We start from the raw sequence: 16,322 nt of genomic DNA on the forward strand, positions 1-16,322 counted from the left end.
CTTCGGGGGTTTTTTCCCCTTCTTCTCTTCTTGACTCTTTCAACATCAGAGCACATTGGGAGAATTTTCTCCCGAGGTGGGGGCCCTGAATGTGGGCCCATGAGCCAGCTGCAAGGAGGAGGAGAGAGACTACACCTACGGAAGTGTTGGGGTTCCTCCCCCCTGCCATGAGGTCATGGGAGAGGGGACCCTGGGGTAGAGGCATGGCCTGGGCACGGGGGTCTCCCTGCTCCCTGCTCACATGTGCCCTAACCCTGTTCAGCACTGCTTATTTTGTGTTGCCCTGTGCGAGGAGGGCCCTGGTTGTGCTGTGATTGCTCAGTTCTTTGGCAGTGCCCCGCCCATGTGGCTGGAGAAGAAAGAGCTCTGAAACTTCTCTCAAGAATCGCTCCCTGTTTCTTTGCACGGGCCTCGCTGTCTATGGATGTTTCAGGAGACCCCACCGAAACACGGAAGGACTCTCAAATTATCCCAGCTTTCTCTGCACAGCGAGAGCTTTTAATATTTAGCATTGCTATCCTTTTCCTGTGTGTTTGTTAAAAAAATAGTTTTTATCTCTTTCACTTTCTTCCCAGGAAAGTTCTTTTTTCCAAAAACCTGGTGGGGGAGGGCTGGGTGTAACCTGCCTTCTATCAGAGGATATTTTCCTCCACATTTGTCCAAACCGGCACAGCCTGTCCTTTCCCTGGGTGTCTGTTGCAGATGGAAGCTGCTGGTGCCATTGTCAGCTTGAAGCCCTCTTTTGATGCAAGCAGATGTTGCCAGGTGTGTTCAGCAGCTGTTGCTCAATGCTTATGCCAAGCTATTGTGTTCCTCATGGAACCAAGGAGCCATTGTGACACTGCAGGGGCTGATGGCATCAAGGAGGCAATTGTGACAGTACAGAACCTCCTAGAAACAAGGCTCCATTGTGACACCGTGGAGAATCATGGAATCAAGGAGCCCATTGTGACACGGCCAGGCCACATGGAACCAATGGTCCATGGTTACACTGCGGATTCAAGAAGAGCACGGTGACACCACGCAACATCATGGAACCATAGGTCCATTGTGACACAGCGGGGCCTCATGGAAACAAGGGGACCATTGTGGCAAAGCAGGGCCTAATGGAAGCATGGAGAGCATTGTGACACTAAGGAAACTCCTGGAACCAAGATGACCACTGGCACATAATGGAACCTCATGGAAGCAAGCCTCCACAATGACTTTGGAGGGCCTCAGGGACCACAGGACCCATTGTGACACAGCAGGACCTGGTGGAACCAAGGAGCCTTTGTGATACTCCAGATCCACATGGAAGCCAGGGTGCACTGAGACACAGCGGGGCCTTGTTGGAACCAAAGACACCTCTGCAAAAAGCAGGCTAGCTCATAGAAGCAAGGAGTCCATTGTTACAACGTCAAAGCTATGGAACCAAGGGACCATTGTGACACTGCGGGGCCTCATGGAACCAATTGTCCATGATGACAGTGCGGATCAAAGGAGACCATGGTGACACTGCGGAACCTGATGGAACCAAGGAGCCATTGTGACACAGTGGGGCCTCATGGAATCAAGGAGACCATTGTGACCCAGGTGTTGCATGGGAAGGCAAGGAGCCATTGTGACACTTTGGGCTTCTTCCCTTGAGCTCTGCAGCTGGCTGTCCCAGCCCAGCGCACCATGTGCCACCTGCTCTCCTCAGGGCTCTGCCTGCACACAGCCCCAGGAGAAGTTTTCCTGTTTGCAAGGAAAGAATGGAAAAGCCGGAGCAGGTTTCCTAAACAACAAACCCCACTCAGGAGCCACATGCTCAGTACAGGCTGCCTGGAACGATGTCCCCTTTCCACAAGGGTCAGGGTGAGCAGGAATGAATGATCTCTGGGAGCAGAATTCTCGGAGTCTTTCCACTGAATTCTCTGTCCCTGTGTCTTGGGGTGACTTTATCGTGTGTATCCCCTATTGCTGCTCTATGCCCAGAAGTGAACTTTGTGCATTTCTGTGCCTTTCAACTGAGCCTGAGAGGGGGGAGAGGAAAAAAAACCGGACAAATTTCTCAGAGCGTTTGTTCAAGGACACACATACACACTCCTCTGCATCCTGCTTGCAGCAAGAGCAGAGGAAGCAACTTTGTTTCTTTTTAGCCAGTTTTCAGCTCCTTTTCTCTGGGGGGAGATGGAGAGTTGAACTTTGTTTTCCTGGGACTTTTTGGGGGTTTTTTTCCCTTCTTCTCTTCTTGACTCTTTCAACATCAGAGCACATTGGGAGAATTTTCTCCCGAGGTGGGGGCCCTGAATGTGGGCCCATGAGCCAGCTGCAAGGAGGAGGAGAGAGACTGCACCTACGGAAGTGTTGGGGTTCCTCCCCCCTGCCATGAGGTCATGGGAGAGGGGACCCTGGGGTAGAGGCATGGCCTGGGCACGGGGGGTCTCCCTGCTTACATGTGCCCTAATCCTGTTCAGCACTGCTTATTTTGTGTTGCCCTGTGCGAGGAGGGCCCTGGTTGTGCTGTGATTGCTCAGTTCTTTGGCAGTGCCCCGCCCATGTGGCTGGAGAAGAAAGAGCTCTGAAACTTCTCTCAAGAATCGCTCCCTGTTTCTTTGCACGGGCCTCGCTGTCTATGGATGTTTCAGGAGACCCCACCGAAACACGGAAGGACTCTCAAATTATCCCAGCTTTCTCTGCACAGCGAGAGCTTTTAATATTTAGCATTGCTATCGTTTTCCTGTGTGTTTGTTAAAAAAATAGTTTTTATCTCTTTCACTTTCTTCCCAGGAAAGTTCTTTTTTCCAAAAACCTGGTGGGGGAGGGCTGGGTGTAACCTGCCTTCTATCAGAGGATATTTTCCTCCACATTTGTCCAAACCGGCATAGCCTGTCCTTTCCTGGGTCTCTGTTGCAGATGGAAGCTGCTGGTGCCATTGTCAGCTTGAAGCCCTCTTTTGATGCAAGCAGATGTTGCCAGGTGTGTTCAGCAGCTGTTGCTCAATGCTTATGCCAAGCTATTGTGTTCCTCATGGAACCAAGGAGCCATTGTGACACTGCAGGGGCTGATGGCATCAAGGAGGCAATTGTGACAGTACAGAACCTCCTAGAAACAAGGCTCCATTGTGACACCGTGGGGAATCATGGAATCAAGGAGCCCATTGTGACACGGCTGCATGGAACCAATGGTCCATGGTTACACTGCGGATTCAAGAAGAGCACGGTGACACCACGCAACATCATGGAACCATAGGTCCATTGTGACACAGCGGGGCCTCATGGAAACAAGGGGACCATTGTGGCAAAGCAGGGCCTAATGGAAGCATGGAGAGCATTGTGACACTAAGGAAACTCCTGGAACCAAGATGACCACTGGCACATAATGGAACCTCATGGAAGCAAGCCTCCACAATGACTTTGGAGGGCCTCAGGGACCACAGGACCCATTGTGACACAGCAGGACCTGGTGGAACCAAGGAGCCTTTGTGATACTCCAGATCCACATGGAAGCCAGGGTGCACTGAGACACAGCGGGGCCTTGTTGGAACCAAAGACACCTCTGCAAAAAGCAGGCTAGCTCATAGAAGCAAGGAGTCCATTGTTACAACGTCAAAGCTATGGAACCAAGGGACCATTGTGACACTGCGGGGCCTCATGGAACCAATTGTCCATGATGACAGTGCGGATCAAAGGAGACCATGGTGACACTGCGGAACCTGATGGAACCAAGGAGCCATTGTGACACAGTGGGGCCTCATGGAATCAAGGAGACCATTGTGACCCAGGTGTTGCATGGGAAGGCAAGGAGCCATTGTGACACTTTGGGCTTCTTCCCTTGAGCTCTGCAGCTGGCTGTCCCAGCCCAGCGCACCATGTGCCACCTGCTCTCCTCAGGGCTCTGCCTGCACACAGCCCCAGGAGAAGTTTTCCTGTTTGCAAGGAAAGAATGGAAAAGCCGGAGCAGGTTTCCTAAACAACAAACCCCACTCAGGAGCCACATGCTCAGTACAGGCTGCCTGGAACGATGTCCCCTTTCTACAAGGGTCAGGGTGAGCAGGAATGAATGATCTCTGGGAGCAGAATTCTCGGAGTCTTTCCACTGAATTCTCTGTCCCTGTGTCTTGGGGTGACTTTATCATGTGTATCCCCTATTGCTGCTCTATGCCCAGAAGTGAACTTTGTGCGTTTCTGTGCCTTTCAACTGGGCCTGAGAGGGGGGAGAGGAAAAAAACCGGACAAACTTCTCAGAGCATTTTTTCAAGGAGACACATACACACTCCTCTGCATCCTGCTTGCAGCAAGAGCAGAGGAAGCAACTTGGTTTCTTTTTTGCCAGTTTTCAGCTCCTTTTCTCTGGGGGGAGATGGAGAGTTGAACTTTGTTTTCCTGGGACTTCGGGGGTTTTTTTTCCCTTCTTCTCTTCTTGACTCTTTCAACATCAGAGCACATTGGGAGAATTTTCTCCCGAGGTGGGGGCCCTGAATGTGGGCCCATGAGCCAGCTGCAAGGAGGAGGAGAGAGACTACACCTACGGAAGTGTTGGGGTTCCTCCCTCCTGCCATGCGGTCATGGGAGAGGGGACCCTGGGGTAGAGGCATGGCCTGGGCACGGGGTCTCCCTGCTCCCTGCTCACATGTGCCCTAATCCTGTTCAGCACTGCTTATTTTGTGTTGCCCTGTGCGAGGAGGGCCCTGGTTGTGCTGTGATTGCTCAGTTCTTTGGCAGTGCCCCGCCCATGTGGCTGGAGAAGAAAGAGCTCTGAAACTTCTCTCAAGAATCGCTCCCTGTTTCTTTGCACGGGCCTCGCTGTCTATGGATGTTTCAGGAGACCCCACCGAAACACAGAAGGACTCTCAAATTATCCCAGCTTTCTCTGCACAGCGAGAGCCTTTAATATTTAGCATTGTTATCCTTTTCCTGGGTGTTTGTTAAAAAAATGGTTTTTATCTCTTTCACTTTCTTCCCAGGAAAATTCTTTTTTCCCGAAGCTGGTGGGGGAGGGCTGGGTGTAACCTGCCTTCTATCAGAGGATATTTTCCTCCACATTTGTCCAAACCGGCACAGCCTGTCCTTTCCTGGGTCTCTGTTGCAGATGGAAGCTGCTGGTGCCATTCTCAGCTTGAAGCCCTCTTTTGATGCGAGCAGATGTTGCCAGGTGTGTTCAGCAGCTGTTGCTCAATGCTTATGCCAAGCTGTTGTGTTCCTCATGGAACCAAGGAGCCATTGTGACACTGCAGGGGCTGATGGCATCAAGGAGGCAATTGTGACAGTACAGAACCTCCTAGAAACAAGGCTCCATTGTGACACCGTGGGGAATCATGGAATCAAGGAGCCCATTGTGACACGGCCAGGCCACATGGAACCAATGGTCCATTGTTACACTGCGGATTCAAGAAGAGCACGGTGACACCACGCAACATCACGGAACCATAGGTCCATTGTGACACAGCGGGGCCTCATGGAAACAAGGGGACCATTGTGGCAAAGCAGGGCCTAATGGAAGCATGGAGGGCATTGTGACACTAAGGAAACTCCTGGAACCAAGATGACCACTGGCACATAATGGAACCTCATGGAAGCAAGCCTCCACGATGGTTTTGGAGGGCCTCAGGGACCACAGGACCCATTGTGACACAGCAGGACCTGGTGGAACCAAGGAGCCTTTGTGATACTCCAGATCCACATGGAAGCCAGGGTGCACTGAGACACAGCGGGGCCTTGTTGGAACCAAAGACACCTCTGCAAAAAGCAGGCTAGCTCATAGAAGCAAGGAGTCCTTTGTTACAACATCAAACCTATGGAAGCAAGGGACCATTGTGACACTGCGGGGCCTCATGGAACCAATTGTCCATGATGACAGTGCGGATCAAAGGAGACCATGGTGACACTGCGGAACCTGATGGAACCAAGGAGCCATTGTGACACAGTGGGGCCTCATGGAATCAAGGAGACCATTGTGACCCAGGTGTTGCATGTGAAGGCAAGGAGCCATTGTGCCACTTTGGGCTTCTTCCCTTGAGCTCTGCAGCTGGCTGTCCCAGCCCAGCGCACCATGTGCCACCTGCTCTCCTCAGGGCTCTGCCTGCACACAGCCCCAGGAGAAGTTTTCCTGTTTGCAAGGAAAGAATGGAAAAGCCGGAGCAGGTTTCCTAAACAACAAACCCCACTCAGGAGCCACATGCTCAGTACAGGCTGCCTGGAACGATGTCCCCTTTCTACAAGGGTCAGTGTGAGCAGGAATGAATGATCTCTGGGAGCAGAATTCTCGGAGTCTTTCCACTGAATTCTCTGTCCCTGTGTCTTGGGGTGACTTTATCATGTGTATCCCCTATTGCTGCTCTATGCCCAGAAGTGAACTTTGTGCATTTCTGTGCCTTTCAACTGAGCCTGAGAGGGGGGAGAGGAAAAAAAACCGGACAGACTTCTCAGAGCGTTTGTTCAAGGACACACATACACACTCCTCTGCATCCTGCTTGCAGCAAGAGCAGAGGAAGCAACTTTGTTTCTTTTTAGCCAGTTTTCAGCTCCTTTTCTCTGGGGGGAGATGGAGAGTTGAACTTTGTTTTCCTGGGACTTCGGGGGTTTTTTCCCCTTCTTCTCTTCTTGACTCTTTCAACATCAGAGCACATTGGGAGAATTTTCTCCCGAGGTGGGGGCCCTGAATGTGGGCCCATGAGCCAGCTGCAAGGAGGAGGAGAGAGACTACACCTACGGAAGTGTTGGGGTTCCTCCCCCCTGCCATGAGGTCATGGGAGAGGGGACCCTGGGGTAGAGGCATGGCCTGGGCACGGGGGTCTCCCTGCTCCCTGCTCACATGTGCCCTAACCCTGTTCAGCACTGCTTATTTTGTGTTGCCCTGTGCGAGGAGGGCCCTGGTTGTGCTGTGATTGCTCAGTTCTTTGGCAGTGCCCCGCCCATGTGGCTGGAGAAGAAAGAGCTCTGAAACTTCTCTCAAGAATCGCTCCCTGTTTCTTTGCACGGGCCTCGCTGTCTATGGATGTTTCAGGAGACCCCACCGAAACACGGAAGGACTCTCAAATTATCCCAGCTTTCTCTGCACAGCGAGAGCTTTTAATATTTAGCATTGCTATCCTTTTCCTGTGTGTTTGTTAAAAAAATAGTTTTTATCTCTTTCACTTTCTTCCCAGGAAAGTTCTTTTTTCCAAAAACCTGGTGGGGGAGGGCTGGGTGTAACCTGCCTTCTATCAGAGGATATTTTCCTCCACATTTGTCCAAACCGGCACAGCCTGTCCTTTCCCTGGGTGTCTGTTGCAGATGGAAGCTGCTGGTGCCATTGTCAGCTTGAAGCCCTCTTTTGATGCAAGCAGATGTTGCCAGGTGTGTTCAGCAGCTGTTGCTCAATGCTTATGCCAAGCTATTGTGTTCCTCATGGAACCAAGGAGCCATTGTGACACTGCAGGGGCTGATGGCATCAAGGAGGCAATTGTGACAGTACAGAACCTCCTAGAAACAAGGCTCCATTGTGACACCATGGGGAATCATGGAATCAAGGAGCCCATTGTGACACGGCCAGGCCACATGGAACCAATGGTCCATGGTTACACTGCGGATTCAAGAAGAGCACGGTGACACCACGCAACATCATGGAACCATAGGTCCATTGTGACACAGCGGGGCCTCATGGAAACAAGGGGACCATTGTGGCAAAGCAGGGCCTAATGGAAGCATGGAGAGCATTGTGACACTAAGGAAACTCCTGGAACCAAGATGACCACTGGCACATAATGGAACCTCATGGAAGCAAGCCTCCACAATGACTTTGGAGGGCCTCAGGGACCACAGGACCCATTGTGACACAGCAGGACCTGGTGGAACCAAGGAGCCTTTGTGATACTCCAGATCCACATGGAAGCCAGGGTGCACTGAGACACAGCGGGGCCTTGTTGGAACCAAAGACACCTCTGCAAAAAGCAGGCTAGCTCATAGAAGCAAGGAGTCCATTGTTACAACGTCAAACCTATGGAACCAAGGGACCATTGTGACACTGCGGGGCCTCATGGAACCAATTGTCCATGATGACAGTGCGGATCAAAGGAGACCATGGTGACACTGCGGAACCTGATGGAACCAAGGAGCCATTGTGACACAGTGGGGCCTCATGGAATCAAGGAGACCATTGTGACCCAGGTGTTGCATGGGAAGGCAAGGAGCCATTGTGACACTTTGGGCTTCTTCCCTTGAGCTCTGCAGCTGGCTGTCCCAGCCCAGCGCACCATGTGCCACCTGCTCTCCTCAGGGCTCTGCCTGCACACAGCCCCAGGAGAAGTTTTCCTGTTTGGAAGGAAAGAATGGAAAAGCCGGAGCAGGTTTCCTAAACAACAAACCCCACTCAGGAGCCACATGCTCAGTACAGGCTGCCTGGAACGATGTCCCCTTTCTACAAGGGTCAGGGTGAGCAGGAATGAATGATCTCTGGGAGCAGAATTCTCGGAGTCTTTCCACTGAATTCTCTGTCCCTGTGTCTTGGGGTGACTTTATCGTGTGTATCCCCTATTGCTGCTCTATGCCCAGAAGTGAACTTTGTGCATTTCTGTGCCTTTCAACTGAGCCTGAGAGGGGGGAGAGGAAAAAAAACCGGACAAATTTCTCAGAGCGTTTGTTCAAGGACACACATACACACTCCTCTGCATCCTGCTTGCAGCAAGAGCAGAGGAAGCAACTTTGTTTCTTTTTAGCCAGTTTTCAGCTCCTTTTCTCTGGGGGGAGATGGAGAGTTGAACTTTGTTTTCCTGGGACTTTTTGGGGGTTTTTTTCCCTTCTTCTCTTCTTGACTCTTTCAACATCAGAGCACATTGGGAGAATTTTCTCCCGAGGTGGGGGCCCTGAATGTGGGCCCATGAGCCAGCTGCAAGGAGGAGGAGAGAGACTGCACCTACGGAAGTGTTGGGGTTCCTCCCCCCTGCCATGAGGTCATGGGAGAGGGGACCCTGGGGTAGAGGCATGGCCTGGGCACGGGGGGTCTCCCTGCTTACATGTGCCCTAATCCTGTTCAGCACTGCTTATTTTGTGTTGCCCTGTGCGAGGAGGGCCCTGGTTGTGCTGTGATTGCTCAGTTCTTTGGCAGTGCCCCGCCCATGTGGCTGGAGAAGAAAGAGCTCTGAAACTTCTCTCAAGAATCGCTCCCTGTTTCTTTGCACGGGCCTCGCTGTCTATGGATGTTTCAGGAGACCCCACCGAAACACGGAAGGACTCTCAAATTATCCCAGCTTTCTCTGCACAGCGAGAGCTTTTAATATTTAGCATTGCTATCGTTTTCCTGTGTGTTTGTTAAAAAAATAGTTTTTATCTCTTTCACTTTCTTCCCAGGAAAGTTCTTTTTTCCAAAAACCTGGTGGGGGAGGGCTGGGTGTAACCTGCCTTCTATCAGAGGATATTTTCCTCCACATTTGTCCAAACCGGCATAGCCTGTCCTTTCCTGGGTCTCTGTTGCAGATGGAAGCTGCTGGTGCCATTGTCAGCTTGAAGCCCTCTTTTGATGCAAGCAGATGTTGCCAGGTGTGTTCAGCAGCTGTTGCTCAATGCTTATGCCAAGCTATTGTGTTCCTCATGGAACCAAGGAGCCATTGTGACACTGCAGGGGCTGATGGCATCAAGGAGGCAATTGTGACAGTACAGAACCTCCTAGAAACAAGGCTCCATTGTGACACCGTGGGGAATCATGGAATCAAGGAGCCCATTGTGACACGGCTGCATGGAACCAATGGTCCATGGTTACACTGCGGATTCAAGAAGAGCACGGTGACACCACGCAACATCATGGAACCATAGGTCCATTGTGACACAGCGGGGCCTCATGGAAACAAGGGGACCATTGTGGCAAAGCAGGGCCTAATGGAAGCATGGAGAGCATTGTGACACTAAGGAAACTCCTGGAACCAAGATGACCACTGGCACATAATGGAACCTCATGGAAGCAAGCCTCCACAATGACTTTGGAGGGCCTCAGGGACCACAGGACCCATTGTGACACAGCAGGACCTGGTGGAACCAAGGAGCCTTTGTGATACTCCAGATCCACATGGAAGCCAGGGTGCACTGAGACACAGCGGGGCCTTGTTGGAACCAAAGACACCTCTGCAAAAAGCAGGCTAGCTCATAGAAGCAAGGAGTCCATTGTTACAACGTCAAACCTATGGAACCAAGGGACCATTGTGACACTGCGGGGCCTCATGGAACCAATTGTCCATGATGACAGTGCGGATCAAAGGAGACCATGGTGACACTGCGGAACCTGATGGAACCAAGGAGCCATTGTGACACAGTGGGGCCTCATGGAATCAAGGAGACCATTGTGACCCAGGTGTTGCATGGGAAGGCAAGGAGCCATTGTGACACTTTGGGCTTCTTCCCTTGAGCTCTGCAGCTGGCTGTCCCAGCCCAGCGCACCATGTGCCACCTGCTCTCCTCAGGGCTCTGCCTGCACACAGCCCCAGGAGAAGTTTTCCTGTTTGCAAGGAAAGAATGGAAAAGCCGGAGCAGGTTTCCTAAACAACAAACCCCACTCAGGAGCCACATGCTCAGTACAGGCTGCCTGGAACGATGTCCCCTTTCTACAAGGGTCAGTGTGAGCAGGAATGAATGATCTCTGGGAGCAGAATTCTCGGAGTCTTTCCACTGAATTCTCTGTCCCTGTGTCTTGGGGTGACTTTATTGTGTGTATCCCCTATTGCTGCTCTATGCCCAGAAGTGAACTTTGTGCGTTTCTGTGCCTTTCAACTGAGCCTGAGAGGGGGGAGAGGAAAAAAACCGGACAAACTTCTCAGAGCGTTTTTTCAAGGACACACATACACACTCCTCTGCATCCTGCTTGCAGCAAGAGCAGAGGAAGCAACTTGGTTTCTTTTTTGCCAGTTTTCAGCTCCTTTTCTCTGGGGGGAGATGGAGAGTTGAACTTTGTTTTCCTGGGACTTCGGGGGTTTTTTTTCCCTTCTTCTCTTCTTGACTCTTTCAACATCAGAGCACATTGGGAGAATTTTCTCCCGAGGTGGGGGCCCTGAATGTGGGCCCATGAGCCAGCTGCAAGGAGGAGGAGAGAGACTACACCTACGGAAGTGTTGGGGTTCCTCCCCCCTGCCATGCGGTCATGGGAGAGGGGACCCTGGGGTAGAGGCATGGCCTGGGCACGGGGTCTCCCTGCTCCCTGCTCACATGTGCCCTAACCCTGTTCAGCACTGCTTATTTTGTGTTGCCCTGTGCGAGGAGGGCCCTGGTTGTGCTGTGATTGCTCAGTTCTTTGGCAGTGCCCCGCCCATGTGGCTGGAGAAGAAAGAGCTCTGAAACTTCTCTCAAGAATCGCTCCCTGTTTCTTTGCACGGGCCTCGCTGTCTATGGATGTTTCAGGAGACCCCACCGAAACACAGAAGGACTCTCAAATTATCCCAGCTTTCTCTGCACAGCGAGAGCTTTTAATATTTAGCATTGTTATCCTTTTCCTGTGTGTTTGTTAAAAAAATAGTTTTTATCTCTTTCACTTTCTTCCCAGGAAAGTTCTTTTTTCCAAAAACCTGGTGGGGGAGGGCTGGGTGTAACCTGCCTTCTATCAGAGGATATTTTCCTCCACATTTGTCCAAACCGGCACAGCCTGTCCTTTCCTGGGTCTCTGTTGCAGATGGAAGCTGCTGGTGCCATTGTCAGCTTGAAGCCCTCTTTTGATGCAAGCAGATGTTGCCAGGTGTGTTCAGCAGTTGTTGCTCAATGCTTATGCCAAGCTATTGTGTTCCTCATGGAACCAAGGAGCCATTGTGACACTGCAGGGGCTGATGGCATCAAGGAGGCAATTGTGACAGTACAGAACCTCCTAGAAACAAGGCTCCATTGTGACACCGTGGGGAATCATGGAATCAAGGAGCCCATTGTGACACGGCTGCATGGAACCAATGGTCCATGGTTACACGGCGGATTCAAGAAGAGCACGGTGACACCACGCAACATCATGGAACCATAGGTCCATTGTGACACAGCGGGGCCTCATGGAAACAAGGGGACCATTGTGGCAAAGCAGGGCCTAATGGAAGCATGGAGAGCATTGTGACACTAAGGAAACTCCTGGAACCAAGATGACCACTGGCACATAATGGAACCTCATGGAAGCAAGCCTCCACAATGACTTTGGAGGGCCTCAGGGACCACAGGACCCATTGTGACACAGCAGGACCTGGTGGAACCAAGGAGCCTTTGTGATACTCCAGATCCACATGGAAGCCAGGGTGCACTGAGACACAGCGGGGCCTTGTTGGAACCAAAGACACCTCTGCAAAAAGCAGGCTAGCTCATAGAAGCAAGGAGTCCATTGTTACAACGTCAAAGCTATGGAACCAAGGGACCATTGTGACACTGCGGGGCCTCATGGAACCAATTGTCCATGATGACAGTGCGGATCAAAGGAGACCATGGTGACACTGCGGAACCTGATGGAACCAAGGAGCCATTGTGACACAGTGGGGCCTCATGGAATCAAGGAGACCATTGTGACCCAGGTGTTGCATGGGAAGGCAAGGAGCCATTGTGACACTTTGGGCTTCTTCCCTTGAGCTCTGCAGCTGGCTGTCCCAGCCCAGCGCACCATGTGCCACCTGCTCTCCTCAGGGCTCTGCCTGCACACAGCCCCAGGAGAAGTTTTCCTGTTTGCAAGGAAAGAATGGAAAAGCCGGAGCAGGTTTCCTAAACAACAAACCCCACTCAGGAGCCACATGCTCAGTACAGGCTGCCTGGAACGATGTCCCCTTTCTACAAGGGTCAGGGTGAGCAGGAATGAATGATCTCTGGGAGCAGAATTCTCGGAGTCTTTCCACTGAATTCTCTGTCCCTGTGTCTTGGGGTGACTTTATTGTGTGTATCCCCTATTGCTGCTCTATGCCCAGAAGTGAACTTTGTGCGTTTCTGTGCCTTTCAACTGGGCCTGAGAGGGGGGAGAGGAAAAAAACCGGACAAACTTCTCAGAGCATTTTTTCAAGGAGACACATACACACTCCTCTGCATCCTGCTTGCAGCAAGAGCAGAGGAAGCAACTTGGTTTCTTTTTTGCCAGTTTTCAGCTCCTTTTCTCTGGGGGGAGATGGAGAGTTGAACTTTGTTTTCCTGGGACTTCGGGGGTTTTTTTTCCCTTCTTCTCTTCTTGACTCTTTCAACATCAGAGCACATTGGGAGAATTTTCTCCCGAGGTGGGGGCCCTGAATGTGGGCCCATGAGCCAGCTGCAAGGAGGAGGAGAGAGACTACACCTACGGAAGTGTTGGGGTTCCTCCCTCCTGCCATGCGGTCATGGGAGAGGGGACCCTGGGGTAGAGGCATGGCCTGGGCACGGGGTCTCCCTGCTCCCTGCTCACATGTGCCCTAATCCTGTTCAGCACTGCTTATTTTGTGTTGCCCTGTGCGAGGAGGGCCCTGGTTGTGCTGTGATTGCTCAGTTCTTTGGCAGTGCCCCGCCCATGTGGCTGGAGAAGAAAGAGCTCTGAAACTTCTCTCAAGAATCGCTCCCTGTTTCTTTGCACGGGCCTCGCTGTCTATGGATGTTTCAGGAGACCCCACCGAAACACAGAAGGACTCTCAAATTATCCCAGCTTTCTCTGCACAGCGAGAGCCTTTAATATTTAGCATTGTTATCCTTTTCCTGGGTGTTTGTTAAAAAAATGGTTTTTATCTCTTTCACTTTCTTCCCAGGAAAATTCTTTTTTCCCGAAGCTGGTGGGGGAGGGCTGGGTGTAACCTGCCTTCTATCAGAGGATATTTTCCTCCACATTTGTCCAAACCGGCACAGCCTGTCCTTTCCTGGGTCTCTGTTGCAGATGGAAGCTGCTGGTGCCATTCTCAGCTTGAAGCCCTCTTTTGATGCAAGCAGATGTTGCCAGGTGTGTTCAGCAGCTGTTGCTCAATGCTTATGCCAAGCTGTTGTGTTCCTCATGGAACCAAGGAGCCATTGTGACACTGCAGGGGCTGATGGCATCAAGGAGGCAATTGTGACAGTACAGAACCTCCTAGAAACAAGGCTCCATTGTGACACCGTGGGGAATCATGGAATCAAGGAGCCCATTGTGACACGGCCAGGCCACATGGAACCAATGGTCCATTGTTACACTGCGGATTCAAGAAGAGCACGGTGACACCACGCAACATCACGGAACCATAGGTCCATTGTGACACAGCGGGGCCTCATGGAAACAAGGGGACCATTGTGGCAAAGCAGGGCCTAATGGAAGCATGGAGGGCATTGTGACACTAAGGAAACTCCTGGAACCAAGATGACCACTGGCACATAATGGAACCTCATGGAAGCAAGCCTCCACGATGGTTTTGGAGGGCCTCAGGGACCACAGGACCCATTGTGACACAGCAGGACCTGGTGGAACCAATGAGCCTTTGTGATACTCCAGATCCACATGGAAGCCAGGGTGCACTGAGACACAGCGGGGCCTTGTTGGAACCAAAGACACCTCTGCAAAAAGCAGGCTAGCTCATAGAAGCAAGGAGTCCTTTGTTACAACATCAAACCTATGGAAGCAAGGGACCATTGTGACACTGCGGGGCCTCATGGAACCAATTGTCCATGATGACAGTGCGGATCAAAGGAGACCATGGTGACACTGCGGAACCTGATGGAACCAAGGAGCCATTGTGACACAGTGGGGCCTCATGGAATCAAGGAGACCATTGTGACCCAGGTGTTGCATGTGAAGGCAAGGAGCCATTGTGCCACTTTGGGCTTCTTCCCTTGAGCTCTGCAGCTGGCTGTCCCAGCCCAGCGCACCATGTGCCACCTGCTCTCCTCAGGGCTCTGCCTGCACACAGCCCCAGGAGAAGTTTTCCTGTTTGCAAGGAAAGAATGGAAAAGCCGGAGCAGGTTTCCTAAACAACAAACCCCACTCAGGAGCCACATGCTCAGTACAGGCTGCCTGGAACGATGTCCCCTTTCTACAAGGGTCAGTGTGAGCAGGAATGAATGATCTCTGGGAGCAGAATTCTCGGAGTCTTTCCACTGAATTCTCTGTCCCTGTGTCTTGGGGTGACTTTATCATGTGTATCCCCTATTGCTGCTCTATGCCCAGAAGTGAACTTTGTGCATTTCTGTGCCTTTCAACTGAGCCTGAGAGGGGGGAGAGGAAAAAAAACCGGACAGACTTCTCAGAGCGTTTGTTCAAGGACACACATACACACTCCTCTGCATCCTGCTTGCAGCAAGAGCAGAGGAAGCAACTTTGTTTCTTTTTAGCCAGTTTTCAGCTCCTTTTCTCTGGGGGGAGATGGAGAGTTGAACTTTGTTTTCCTGGGACTTCGGGGGTTTTTTCCCCTTCTTCTCTTCTTGACTCTTTCAACATCAGAGCACATTGGGAGAATTTTCTCCCGAGGTGGGGGCCCTGAATGTGGGCCCATGAGCCAGCTGCAAGGAGGAGGAGAGAGACTACACCTACGGAAGTGTTGGGGTTCCTCCCCCCTGCCATGAGGTCATGGGAGAGGGGACCCTGGGGTAGAGGCATGGCCTGGGCACGGGGGTCTCCCTGCTCCCTGCTCACATGTGCCCTAACCCTGTTCAGCACTGCTTATTTTGTGTTGCCCTGTGCGAGGAGGGCCCTGGTTGTGCTGTGATTGCTCAGTTCTTTGGCAGTGCCCCGCCCATGTGGCTGGAGAAGAAAGAGCTCTGAAACTTCTCTCAAGAATCGCTCCCTGTTTCTTTGCACGGGCCTCGCTGTCTATGGATGTTTCAGGAGACCCCACCGAAACACGGAAGGACTCTCAAATTATCCCAGCTTTCTCTGCACAGCGAGAGCTTTTAATATTTAGCATTGCTATCCTTTTCCTGTGTGTTTGTTAAAAAAATAGTTTTTATCTCTTTCACTTTCTTCCCAGGAAAGTTCTTTTTTCCAAAAACCTGGTGGGGGAGGGCTGGGTGTAACCTGCCTTCTATCAGAGGATATTTTCCTCCACATTTGTCCAAACCGGCACAGCCTGTCCTTTCCCTGGGTGTCTGTTGCAGATGGAAGCTGCTGGTGCCATTGTCAGCTTGAAGCCCTCTTTTGATGCAAGCAGATGTTGCCAGGTGTGTTCAGCAGCTGTTGCTCAATGCTTATGCCAAGCTATTGTGTTCCTCATGGAACCAAGGAGCCATTGTGACACTGCAGGGGCTGATGGCATCAAGGAGGCAATTGTGACAGTACAGAACCTCCTAGAAACAAGGCTCCATTGTGACACCGTGGAGAATCATGGAATCAAGGAGCCCATTGTGACACGGCCAGGCCACATGGAACCAATGGTCCATGGTTACACTGCGGATTCAAGAAGAGCACGGTGACACCACGCAACATCATGGAACCATAGGTCCATTGTGACACAGCGGGGCCTCATGGAA

Source organism: Aphelocoma coerulescens, unplaced genomic scaffold, assembly GCF_041296385.1.
Source record: "Aphelocoma coerulescens isolate FSJ_1873_10779 unplaced genomic scaffold, UR_Acoe_1.0 HiC_scaffold_86, whole genome shotgun sequence".
Classification (NCBI taxonomy): Eukaryota; Metazoa; Chordata; class Aves; order Passeriformes; family Corvidae; genus Aphelocoma; species Aphelocoma coerulescens.